The sequence below is a fragment of the Sphaeramia orbicularis genome, chromosome 12 (genome assembly GCF_902148855.1).
Source record: "Sphaeramia orbicularis chromosome 12, fSphaOr1.1, whole genome shotgun sequence".
Classification (NCBI taxonomy): domain Eukaryota; kingdom Metazoa; phylum Chordata; class Actinopteri; order Kurtiformes; family Apogonidae; genus Sphaeramia; species Sphaeramia orbicularis.
The window spans coordinates 62667247-62681883 of NC_043968.1; the positions used below are offsets into that span (position 1 = coordinate 62667247).

The window sequence follows — 14637 nt, forward strand, 5'->3', positions numbered from 1 at the left end:
AGTGTAGATGAAAACAGAACATGTAGCTCTGCTCAGTTATTATCTTTGCATCTTCTATTTGCTTTTAATATTGTGACTTATTTATTTGAATATGTCATACATTATGAGTTTCTTAAAATAGTCCAGGAGAGAACAGGTGAATTGTTCGCTTACATCATATTTGGAAATAACAGGAGAGGCAGCAGGTTTATGTATCTGTTCTATTCAGGGTATGATTATGCATTTACAGACCTGTAAAAAAAGCAATAACAAACTCCATCTATTCTATTGTTGGTGTTTGATGATGAGCTAAAAATGCAATAAACCCAGCTGAGGGAGTTTAAACCTTTTTTTTTTCATCTCCATAACAAGCATCAAATGAAACACAAAAAACTATACATGTTTTGGTCATTGAAAATGTAAAATGTCATTGTGTTCTTCTGATGTGACTCACTGTGTTGACATTTTTATGACATTTGACATTTAATCTACGAGTTTCTCTCCCTCTTTGACTCTTTCTTGCCGGTTCTCACCCTCGTTCTCAGTCGGCCTCGCATTCCAGGCGAGCCTGGCGTCTTTGTCCTGAATGACATCACAGACATAAGGCCGTGACAGGCGAGATGGGAGGAATGTGAGGAGAGAGAGGGATAGAAACCGTGAAGGAAAGGAGATGGAGGCAGGGAAAATAAGGAGATGACGGCGAGAGGATGGAGAGGAACTGTGAGAGAAATGCAAAAAAAAAAAAAAGGGAAAACCAGAGAAAGACGGAGAAAGAATTCCATTGATTCAACAGGCCATGAATGGACTTCACAGACTCCCTGACCAACACACACCTCCCACCATTACAACTCTCCAACCCCTCCACTCCTCCCTCGTGGCCTCTCTCTCATCCCTCCGTCTGTCCCCTCCTTCTCTGTTTGTACTCTTTTCATTAATCTCCTTTAGAGGAATCAGACAACAGCTCCCTCCACTACTACCCCACTCCCCCCCACTCCACAAACCCACAGGGAGAAAGTCTTCACACATGCAACACATAGAACCAGCCCGTCTCTTTGGAGCAGATTAGGACGAAACACTTTTCTACGACTATGGCTGCATTAGGTCAGGTTTAACCCATAAAGACCCAACATCCACCGGCGACCCAAAGCATCCACTGATCTAAACTGTTTAAAATCTGTTGATCCACTAATCCCATCAATACATGTAAATAATTAGTGTAAAATGCAGTTTGTCATGAGATATGAGCCGTTTGGATGTTCAGAGGCTCCATAGTGAACGTGGAAACACCGTCATCTTCTACAACATCGATTCACCAGTAAAACCCATGGAGTTGGATCAATGACAGTGGATGGGCACACCTGGTTTGTGTTCAGTTAATGATAGATTTAACTAAAAAAGTCACTTTTTCTTCAGTTTTCTGTGTTTCTGATACAATAACCTTTGAATATAGTCGGAGGTTTTATGAACATCTACATGATCAGTAAATTAAACATAGGAAAATACCTGATTTTCATTAACAAATGAAAAATACAGAGCATAATATTAGAATAAATGATGAATCACTTAAGAAAGGTTAAAAATATTTAAAAAAAAAAATTAAAAAAAATTGGGAACTGCCTCAAAAGTAGCATTGGGTCATTATGGGTTAAAGTAAATAAATTACCTTTGATCATGAATAAAATCAAAGATTTGGTTGTAATAATCATCTGCCTATAGTAATTTTGCTCCAGATGTAATCTCTATATGCAGTTTCCACTATACTTGCAAACTCTTCCTCAAAATTGAGTACTATTTATTTATATAATTTCTGTTTTTAACTCTAGCATGTTCTCCAGTTGCATAGAACATGGACACTGTCATCTTCTACAACACTGATTCACCAGTTAAACCCATGGAGTTGGATCAATGACAGTGGATAAAAACACTTGGTTTATATTCAGTTAATAATATATTTGCTACAAAAATCACTTATTCTTTTTCTTCTTCTTTTTTGTTTTGATATTATAACCTTTGAATTAACTGAGTTGTCATGAATATTTAAATCAAATATAGGAAATTAAATATTGGAAAATGCATGCTTACAGTGAAAAATGCAAAATATAGAGGATTAAATAGTAATAAATGGTGATAAATCACTTAAGAAAGGTTAAGCAGAGGGAAAATTAATCTGGGAGATGCCACAAAACTAACAGTGGGTCTCTATGGCTTAATGTAGAAACCCATCTGTGTTTGAGGCCCAAAATCCTGAATTTGGTATCAAGAAATCTGCGTCACTAACTGAGACACAACAGAAGGATTCAAGAAGTCTAATCCACGCAAATGTGAACAACAGTCTTTAGTTTTGCAATGTCACATCATTTACTTCCATCATTTTATGGACATGTAACATTACTGATCCTAGACCTGACCAACTGAATCAACCCCAGATCATAACACTGCCCCCACAGGCAGCTACTGTAGGCACTAGGCATGATGGGTAATCACGTCTCACTCTGATGTGCCCATCACTCTGGAACAGGGTCAGTCTGGACTCATCAGACCACACGACCTTTATCCATTGATACAGTCTAATCTTTATGCTCTCTGATAGCTTGTTTTTCACCAGGTATAATTAGCTAGATGTTTAATTAAAAGGGTTAAAACAGAGGTAACACAAATAATAAAATAGTATAATAATAGTATAATAATTAAATGTGTGTATTAACAGCTGAAATAACAAATTGTAGGTGTGCACAGAAAAAATATCTGATGGAATTGTACCACAATTTTCTGCCATAAGCCAATTTCTAGACTGAAGAATAAACTACCATAATGAATATATTAACTAAAAGTGAAAAGATTCATGTTCTTTTCAGATTTTAATCAGCAGAGTCTGTCCTCTATCATCATATTACTTTTTCTAATACAAGAATATTACAAGATTAAAACTAGCAGAGATTATTATAACTGAAATAAAAATGAATGATGATTTTTTAGTCAACAGTGGAACACAGACTAAAATCAAATGTCAGGTAAATTAAGCTTCTTTTCATTCTATCATATTTTTTTTCCTAAAACCAATAAAGCAAAGCTCATTTTTCATGGTGAACAGGACCAAAACAGCTTTGCATAAGACTGGATCTCTCTTAACTAATAATTGTACTTTTTCATCTTCTTTAAAATGAGGCTTTCCCTAAAATACCAAGAAAACATCATCTCCAGGACATTAGATTAGAAAATAAAAATAAAACTGTTCATGCACTTACAAACAAAAGTAAAGTTAGATCAAAAAACAAATGGAAAGACTAGATAATAAAAATAAAAACTGTGAAAGTTTCAAAAATATAATGACTCTAACTTTAGTAGAACTTATATTAAAGTTGTCATATATATATATATATATATATATATATATATATATATATACTCTGCTCCAGTTTATCAGTGTTCTCAGTGAATTTCCATAAAAGCCACATACGTAGGTCGGTGCAGTGTCATCTTTGACATCAGCTTAAATACCTTGGAGGCATTAAAGCCCAAAACGCTGCCATCCAACAGCTCCTGTTTGCATTTTCCTTTAATGTAATTGCAACTTAGAAGATGGAGTCCACTCAGTATTTACAGCTTGTTACGATGCTCTTGACAAGATGCTGAACCACTGCAGCTTTTATAAGACGTACACACTATGTGGGGACATTAGTATGAATCATAGCAAACCTAATAAATAGTATATGCACCAACAGTGCAAGTTCAAGGTGGTTATTTGCCATCAGAAGGTCAGATCCACTTAATAAAGTGCCTTCAACAAAACAACTTTGTTCGGATGCACTTCATGGTATTAAAAGAGAGGACTACATAAAGGGAGGCAATATGATCGGACATAAAAGGCCACACACGGTAAAAAAATTACAGCACATCAGTCACACTAAAAGCCAACAAAATGAAATTATTTCAGATGAAAATTACCTTAATTTTTCAAAGTGGTTTATTTAATGGGATCCTGCTTCCTCCTTGCTTCACCCTCATGAGGAATCATTTGGAAACAGCTGTGGTAATCATTGGGGATAGCTGCAGGATATGGTGGCCTTCCACAGCGGTTACATGGTAAAGAGTAGAAAAGTGGGATAGACACAGGATGTGGGGACTTGTACAATGGCTAACGCTGTATGAAACTTTAACTTATGACCACAAAATCACACAAGACAGATTGCTTTCCCTCGGATATCTCAGCACAGCCACATCAAGGCTGAGCCTGTCATTCGGACAGAGGAAAAATTACAGAAAAAGAGAAAGACACTCAGAGGAAAGAAAAATGAAACTGGAGCCCAGAGGAGCAACTGCAAGTTAGAATTAAACCAAGTCACTAAACACAAAAAGAAACACTTCATGTACTAACCATCAGGCGGAGTTTGGTAGTGACAAATTAATTTGTCTTCAGATCAATAAGTCATTATCACATTGAAAACAGAAATGCACACGTTCATTCAAAGCACAGCAGAGCGCTTCGAAAACCAACACACACACATTCACACACAATTAGATACACACACGCGCATACACACACACACACACACACACACAGTCGCACACTCACACAAAGTTTGGGTTTTGAGTTATTGAGTGGTTGGATGAACTTTTCCAAACCCCTGTGCTGATGCTGTGAAATAATTTCACCCCATTAAAAACAGAGGCACAGCCCTGGCCAAACTAATTATGGAGAATTCTGTCAAACGAAGAGAAAGAGGCGAGTGGTAAATAAGAGTTAATGTGTGTGTGTGCGTGTGTGTGTATGCATATGTGTGTGTGTATGTATGTGTGTATGTGTGTGTGTGTGTGTGTGTGTGTGCCAGCACACACCCGACCGTGGTTAACATGCGCCTGTAGTGACTAGACCATCTGTGGAAATTATGAACTTATACAGTCTGTGAAATCCAAAATCACTTGGAACAATCTAAACCAGATCCCCTTCATTTTCCAATCAATAGCACTTACAGGCCATGGTAATCTGAATACAGGCCTGAGTGATGCATAACAACGGACTTTTTAGATGCAGCTGTCAAATGGCTTATTGGCAACTGCTAATTTAATCATTAAAGGCAACAATAATTACACAGGAAATAAGAATGACAATACCAATCTGTCAGTCGGACTGGTAGTTATTAGATTACACCTGCTAAACACATTCATTGGATCAATATGAGCCATATAGCATCAGGGGAGAGCAGCTCCGGGATTGGTCTTGATGCTTAGAGAGAGAGAGAAAAAAATAGAATGACAACCTGATAAAAAATATTGATCAGATTGTACTGGACTTTTAATTGACTCGCCGCTAAGTCCAGGGTCCGGATTTCTGTTCCAACCTGTCTTTCAACCATCCAGTACATCGCACTAAGGCTGCCTTTCCTGAACTTAAGGCAGAAAATAGACAATTAATATGATATGTGAATTAATTTTCTGAATTTGCATAAAAGAAAAGTACTATGTAAAAATCTGTCTGGTCTGATTTAGACCGTCTCTAAGTGTAAAGGGTCATGATGTGATGATATAAATAAAACTTGATTGATTAATTGATTGATATATAACAGAGTCGTCAAAGATGTAACAAGATTAAAATAACATACAAGACACAACAAGATGAAAATGACAAATAATAGTGTAATAAGAGGACAATAATTATGTAAATGACGCAAAAAAATGGAAACAATGTAAAAGATAAAATTCATTGCCTAATTTTGTACATTTTGGTCCTAAGGAAACACTTTTCAAACATATCTTTTGGGTGTTGAGCTGAAAACTTCATAAGAGCTCATTTCTACAATAACAGACTGGAATGCCAGAGAAAGTATGACTACAAAACAGTCTGTTGCTTGCTCCAAGGTAAGCTTCTGCTGAAGGGAAACAAGAGTCACTTCCTGTATTAGGGTCACATGTCTCTCCACAGCCCCGCCCCACCCCTTCCTCCAGCGGAGGAAATGAAAGTGATTTAGACATTTCAACAGATTCTTTCACCACAAATCACCATTTAATCACTGTACTGATACTTTTTTAGTGAATCATAAAGACCCAAACAGCCACTGGCAACCAAAATCATCTACCAACCTAAAATGTTTAATAACTTCTGAGCCACTAAACCTGTTAGTACTTTGAAATAATTGGTGTAAATGTGGAAACTGTCATCTTCTACAACATAGGTTCACCAGTAAAACCCATCAAATTGGATCAATGACTGTGGATGGACACACTTGTTTTTATGTTCAGTTATTGATATCCTAGCTGAAAGTCACTCTTTCTTCAGTTTTCTCTGTTTCTGATATAATAACCCTCAACTTTAATCTGAGCTTTAATGAACATGTACATGATCCCGAAATTAAATATATGAAAATAAATGACTTACACTGAAAAAAATGCAAAATCACGAGGAGAATATTATAATGAATGGTGATAAATCACTTAAGAAAGGTTAAATATGGGGAAAAAATAATTTGGGAAGTGTCACAAAAGTGGCTCTGGGTCATTATGGGTTAATATCAAAAATGTATTAAAAAATAAATAAATAAATAAATCCCCATTTAGTGATTATAATTCTCCCAACACCATCATTTCTGTTTTTTAATGCATGACTCCATGGTCAGTAAAGAACCTCAGATAGTCACAGTAGTTCTGACTCAAAGAACCTTCCATGGATTCAGCACTGACTGAGCTCCTCCTGGAAGTTCTGGCTTCAGACAAGGCTTTGAAGATAAATATCTGTTGCTGTTCTACAGGTTCCACGCTGCTTTGGCATCTTCCCTCATTGTCAGAACAGGACCAACCCCTCCCTCCTCTGCCTGCTTTCGTTTGCTGACGGATCGGACAGTGTCCATTCGTGAGAGGGGCTTCGCGAAGGCTCGATTGTAAAGGCAAACACTGAGCCAGCAGGTCATTAGAGCGTGAGTGATGGTGTGTTATGTTGGAGCTGACTCGACTCTGCATCAGGACTTCAGTGTAATAACAGCAATAAGAACTGATCACCTAGACAGTCACTAATGGACTTTTTTCTGCTTCTGTTTCACTACTTCTAATTTTGCTTCCAATGTCTCTACTTGAACAAAGCTCCCTCTTATATAACTGCTCTGAAACGTAATATTCCTCCATTTTCAACTCATTTGTTCTTCTATTTTTGTTAATAAATCATGTATATTTTGACCTGTTTGCATTTGTTTCGCTTTGTAAATTGTTCAAACCAATCACACTCCCTTTCATCTTCTGTCCTTTTCTTTCTTATACAACCACATCTCTACTGTCTTTTGCCGTTAGCCTCTTGTTCTCTTAATTTTATTACTTTTTCTTCTTCATGTCTTTCCCTCTCGTTGCAACCCCTCAATGTTTTTTTTAATCTCTTTTATCCTCCCTGTATTCAGGCAGATGTTCCATTTAGAAAATTTGATTTATGTAATAAACCAAAAACAGAAAATCCAAACAATGCACAAAAACATACAGTATGTCCATACTGTACACTCTGCTAGCGACATGCTTTTAGGTTTTATCCATGTTAGTAGAGAAGAACAGAGGATGGATGATATTCTGTCTTACCTATTTATTTTAGTTTATGGTTTGAAATATTAAATATTTGGTTTACAATAAAGTTAAGTGGCCTGGATTTGAGTTATGGTGCAGTGAGGGCTCCTCTGTTTGTTTTGTTGTTTATGGTTTTGAAATATTAATCTTTTGTTGTAAGCTAATAATGCTAAGTGGTCTGGTTGAATGAGTTATGGTCTGTGCGTCAACTGGACACATTTACATGCTCACAAACTCATGTCCCATTAAGGGTCACATTTGGGGTGTTTCTATCTCTTCTATCTGTTTGTTAGGTAGGACACCTTTCTTTATTTGGCATTTAACAGCATCTCATGTGTTCATGTATATGATATAATATACAATATGATGTAGCGCAATAATTAACCCTTTGAAGGACTACCAAAAAGAAAATGAAATACAGACCTTGGAATGCACAATGCTGTCTCACATGGTCTCTTTTGACATTTTCTGATACATTTCAGTCCTTTGTCCTCACTGCAACATTACACAATCCAATCTTGTCTGAGTAAAGTGTGTAGATCTATTGATTTGTAAACCTTGGTCCCAAGCCATGATTAAGACCTTCCATCTCTTTTTGTGCCAGTTGAACCTTGTGCAGTTATTATCTTTTCAAATAGGGCTCCTCAAGATGATGCCTCAAGATGATATGAGGGAAAACTGAGAACTGAGCCTCTCTCCTTCTTTGCAGTCACTGAAAGTTGTTAAAACTGTTCTTGGAATCCCACTTGGACAGTGTTGGGGAGTATTCATTCATTTTCTGAACCCGCTTTATCCTCACTAGGCTCACAGGGGTCACCAGAGCCTATCCCAGCTACTTATGGGCGAGGGCAGGGTCCACCCTGGACATGTCGCCAGTTCATCACAGGACTGACATACAGAGACAAACAATCTTACATTCAATCAATTTAGAATAACTGATGAACCCACGCAGACACTCCACACACTCGACTGGTGTTGGAATCAAACCCAGGACCTTCTCGCTGTGAGGTATGACCTGGCATGAGTGCTATCCACTGCACCACCATGTCACTGTTGGACATTATTTGCATCAGAACACAAACTACACCTCAGACTTGTTTTTCTTGTAGCTTCTCTACTATAGTTGAACCTCTTTTGACCAGCTCCAACCCCTTTATTTCTTTCATCTTCAGATCGCTGTCGAACGTCACTTGACTTGTGTGGTGCATAGTCAGATTTATCTTCACACTTCATTAGCAACCAGCTACCCAGTGCAGAGATAGGTCTAGCTCAGCCCATTATTACTCTGGAATAGGAAACAAAAAAACCCTGGGTTATCTGTTTTGTTGTTTTTTTTGTTGTTTTTTTTTTTTTTACAAATATTAATTATCCTGGGTCTTGTTAAGCGTAGGATGCAGCAAATGTTTCTTTGAAAAAAAAACAGCATCACTGGAAAAGGTTATTTTAGTGAATCATTTGCACATGGGGAAGTGAGCTTTGTATTAAAAATACAAAGGCGTGTGTCTTCAGCCCTGTTTGCATGGGACCATTATACCCTGTGGACCTCCACTGATTTGGAAATTAACCTCCCACATCTGTGCTTCATGCAGCGCATTCACACAGGACAGGCAAAATCTGTTTTACACAGAAATTACTGACATTAACGCTCAGTTCTGATGTCAAGGGCAGGTTCACCATTTACAAATAACTGCTGAAAGATAGAAAAATGCTCCAACTGTAGCTGTCATGCAAGTCTTTTGAGATGTTGCTTATTTAAAGGATTTAATTTGGATCTTTCAGTGAATATTCATGCTTTATTACATTGCAGTTTTCGCCCCAAACTGTTTTAAACCTGTCATTTATCATTGCCAGTGCAGCCTCCATTCAGAATGAATAAAACATGTGTTAAATCTCACCAAATCACAGAGATGTTAATTCACACAGGATTAATATTATCATAGGACATCTGTGATCATCAAAAAGCAGTAGGTTATTTGCAGTGGGTTTGCATGGGATTAAGATTATACACAACCACCATGGGTAATACTAGTCCTGTGTGAATAGAGCTTTTATCAAAACTACCAAAAAAGCATTGTCAGAATGTGGTCATAGCTTGGAGGTTTTTGTTTTTTCACATAATGTGAGTGGGTCTCCCAAAACAGTGACACAAAGTCCAATCTGTGGACCAGGGTAATATTAAAGTACTGTGATCATGCAACCATCAAACTTTATACTTGACGTACTTGAATACGTTTTAATACAATGTTAATATGTAAATAATAACACATTTTAATTCTATGTTTATATAAATATTCATATAAATACCAAATTTCTTATTTTTCTCTTTAATTTCATTTTTCACTCGTTTGTGTTTTTTTTTTTCTACCTGTCTTTATCTCTTCCCTTGCTTGTTGTAAGTTGCTGCTGTTAACAGTTTCATTTCCCCACAGTGGGATAAATATAGTCTTATCTTATCTTATCTTATCTTATGTACAATAAATTCTATTTGGTGGCTTTTACATTGATATATGACATTCTCCTTTCACTTAGTTAGATTTCATATTATTCATCATGATAATTTTCATGTTTCCTAAGCTTTAGTCAGTCAAACTAAACCTCTGAGGCAGTTTTACTGTAGTTGGACTAGTTGGAATAGTTTGCAGAAGTACCCTCAGTTTTCCCCTCCCAACACTCTGTACATCTCAAATTAATACAAGCAAAGGCTATGCATATATGTATTCCCAGAAAGTAGTGTGTGTAGTTCATTGTGCGCGCCGGCATGGATCAGAACAAGTGTGTTATGTTTGGTGAGGGTCTCTGAGGTGGATTATAATGACGCAGAATAATGGCTGTGTGATAATTAATGGGATTAACAGATTAGACAGAAGATTACGCCATGTCTGTCTCGATCACCACTCAATGTTGGAGAGACTCAAGGGAATAGAACAACAAAAAAAAAAAAAAAAAAGGAGGAGGATGAGACAAGAGGTGGAATGGAGTTTGGAAAAAAATGTAGATGAACGTAGATTCCACCTTGAGTGCAGTCCGAAGACCATTAAAGTGGAAATGCAAGATTGTTTTTTCTTTGCCTGGCAATGTGTGATCATTATATGTATGAAATGTATGTTATCACTTCTGTCACATGTCTGTACATGTGTGACAGAGGGCTTTGGAGCCTGGTGTGAACTATCAGGGGACCTCACTGCAGTCTGACTGAAGTCAAGCCCAGACTACTGTTTTAAGGTGGAACTGACACTGCTTTTCTGGAGTCCGTCTGGATTTGACAACAGCTGTCACGCTTCAGCAAATGTACCAAACCCTGGGTGCAAACAGTATAAGGTGCGGAAAACAATTTCTCATGCCCCAGGAGTAAAAAAAGTGTCCCCAGAGATTTAGCAAAAGACACATAGACTATTTTTGCCCCCCTAAAGCACACTGGATTTAATGCATTCAGCTCATAAGTGTGTTGTTATTTTTTTTTAAAAACAGGAAACTTATTTAACTGTAACTGCAAATTTGTTCTGGCAATAACGTCCTGCAGGAAGTGTATTTTAATCATGCCAACCCTTCATTCATGTAAAGTACTGAAGCCACTACTTGGGAAACAACATCATAACAGCTTCCCAAAGGTCTACTCTGGATTTGGAATATATTGAGGTTTATGGTTTCAGTGTCTAATCACTACCTGCTACCATTAACAACTGCTGGTGTTGGGCATGCACACATGCACATGCACAAAAACAACAACATAAGGCGGGCACACACTGTGTTCAGGACAAGGCCATGGTCAGACACGGCCGAGGCCACAGGTCCGCACATTTCTTGTCATAACAACACAACCTCCTGTCTCACTTCACACAGGATATTTGTGGTCAGGACTTTTCAGTCTAAACATATGATAAGTTAGAGTTAACCCTTTACAGGACGCTCAGAAATACTCTGAAATTCAAATTTTCAACCTTAGTGTGTTACTGGAGGACACAACAAGACTTAATACTTTTATGAATTTTTTTCTACATTTTTTTTTTATTGTTCCATAGAAAATCAAGGTCAATGAAATTACCATATTTGGTTACTTGCCCATAAATGGCAAAAAAACAAAACAAAAAAACAAGACATATAGAAAATACAAGAAAAACACATGTAAGGTGAAGGGAAGATGTATTTTAGAACATTTTACAACATTAGACCAACATAAGTGCTGATCCAGACACCTGTCCACATCCACATTCTCCCTTTGAACATCATTCCTTACATTAGTACCATTACTTCATGGTACCTAACAAAGCAGGTACACTCACTGTTCATGCAGAGGTGGACCTTACAGACCCTGTAGACCACATTGGACCTGAGGTTGTTGACTCACTGTCCTCACTGTAACTGTTGCTGTCATTGTCTTGTAATGTATGCAGAAATTACCAAAAATAGTAACTTGCCCAATAAAGGGTAAAAAAAAGCCATTTGTTAATTTTCTCTTGCTACTTAAGTTTTCTTCTAGTATCATTGAAAAAAAGCAAAATGATCCAGCTTTTGTTTTCAACTGTTCTTTACCATGGATTAAACTTCAAGTGATCTAATCTAACAGTATTATTAAGAGTTGAACTCAGAATATTACACCACTCACTTGCTAATCACAACCTAATCAGAGTAGTTTTAGAAGTTTTAATAGAGTTATATCTCCAAATCTAAAATTAGAAAATCTAAAGAAATCTTTAATCTATGTCACAACGCCATTACATCGAAGACATAGAAAAAGAAAAAGAAAGCAATGCATTTAAAGAGACAACATTAGCAATGACTCTCATCCATTGTGGTATTAGTCATAATACACTTGTTCCTCATTAAGAACACATTAGTGTGCATATGGCGCATTGAAAGCTGCTTTGTGTCTGCTCCCCATTACATTGAATCTGTTCAAAAGAGAAGAGCTCATTGTTCTCGGGTCCACTTTAATGCAGTGAGAGCACATTCAAGAAAGTTTGATGTTCAAAATGTTCATTTGCAAAGCTTTAGTCTGAGAGTGAATAAGAAGTTCCCAAAAAAAGAAAAAAGGGGGGGCTGGGAAACTTTAAGATGTAAAGCAGGCCCAGAAGCAGAAGTATGGATCACATTACAAATATCAGTCAAGTGAAGAGGAAAGTTGGGCTACTTATTAAAAATGATTTATAGTTGTGGCGGCCCAGTGGCCTTGAGGCTGAGGCGCCGACCGTTGACCACAGTGTCCCCGATTCGCATCTGACCGTGGACCATCTACAGTTGGTTGAATGTCAGGCCGTCTCATTTACCGCCGTCAGTGTCATGTTACAGCGACGAGATGACAAAATAACACCGTTCTAGACAGTGTTGAGCAGCACTTTGAGGCCTACACATTTCAGAATTTCATTATAGAATTCTATTCAACATCCAGGAGGATTCTTTTGTACTTTCAGTCACACATTTTGGCTTCACATCACACACAACAGCCTTAAAACAACTTGTCTTACATCTTAGAGGTGAATATTGAAAATTTACCACACTATGTTTGTCTGTTTTCCTTTTCCCTTTACTACTTTACAGTGTTTCATCCCCTTCTGCTCTAATGAAAATAAAACTGTTGATGCTGATTGGGAATTGCTGCAGTCTTCCTATGTGAATCCAAAACAGAACAGAACAATCTTCCTTTGTAAACTTCCAGCATTAGCTTGAAACAACATTTTCACAAAGCTCATGCAGAGTTGCACTAAATGTTCTCCTGAGCTCATGAAAAGAAAAGACATATGGTGAACTTCTAGAATATGATGCACTGCTGTAGATTAAACCACCCAACAGTATATAAAGTAGATAAAATGAGCTCAACCTTAAACATCTACAGCAGTTAAGTGCAACAGACATATTAATGTAGCAGTAAATTGAACCCAATAGTAAAACACTGACAGGGACCATTTTACTGGACAGTGACTCCTTTTACCTTTTCATACTTTTAGTACATTTTTTGATTAATACTTACATGAGCTTTGGAATACAAACTTGTACTTCTACAGTAGTGGAGTATTTTACTTACAGAAACTGCAAGTGTGTGATCTGGTTTTTATACACTCACAGTCAATGAAAACTTTGAGACCATATTTTTCAACATAATTTTAGTTTCGAATCCCTAAACTGGAATTTTTTCATATGAATCATTTGTTTAGGATATTGGCATACAGAAACAAAACTCTAAAGTTTCAAGAATAATTTCAAAACAAAAAACTTAACAAAAGAAAATGGCACCTGCCAAACACAAAGTCACAACAGCAGCGGTCCTGGTCGGGAGTTGTCACTCTCTCTCTCCCTGAACGCGGTCTGTCGTCAACAGAGCCTGTGGTGTTGTGGCGTTCAACCAGGTTTCTGATTGTGGGTTGGGAACAGCCCATACATACGCCTGGCTATATCACTGGAGCTCAAACCGGCCTCCGCCATACCCAGTGCCCGGAGACGTTGTTCACGTGATAGACATGGCACGATGTCGTTCACTGGACTAACAATGGTGGCCTTTTTGGGCCTTTATATAGGCCTTCAAAACCAATCCTCAAATTGTGCAGATACCCACTGAGTATTGCCCAATGTGTATCTGGTCCACTTTTGCAAAGAGACCAACCCATGTGCAATGAACCGTGACAACATGACAACTCACCATTATCTCAACTACCCGAGCACTAAGTCATCGATAAATCCACAATGAATAATTACAACCCCCCTACAAGTAGAAATATGCATACATTTCTACCTCAAAGTTTCTATTGACTGTCAGTATATAATGAGACCTGTTAAATGTATTGCTATTTATCACACTATTATCCTCTGCATTTTTTGTATTTCAGTGACAATCGTGTATTTTCCTATATTTAATTTACTGATCATGTAGATGTTCGTAAAACCTCAGACTAAAATCAAAGGTTATTATATTAAAATAGGAGAAAACTAAAGGAAAAGTGGCATTTTTCAGCCAAATATATCATCAGCTGAACATAAAAATAAGCATCTACACTCACTGGCATTTCTGAAACTACATGGGTTTTTACTGGTGAATCAATACTAGAGGATGATGTTGTTTCCACATTTACTATGGAGACTCTGAATGTCCAAATGAGTCATATCTGATGACCATGAAAAGATGATAAACTA

At 37.3% G+C, this 14637-nt stretch overlaps 1 protein-coding gene across 3 annotated transcripts in view; it reads right to left on the reverse strand.

Moving 5' to 3' along the window:
* The window catches only part of cntfr (ciliary neurotrophic factor receptor), a 392344-nt gene that overhangs the window by 105079 nt on the left and 272628 nt on the right, over positions 1-14637 (reverse strand). The window lies entirely within an intron of this gene.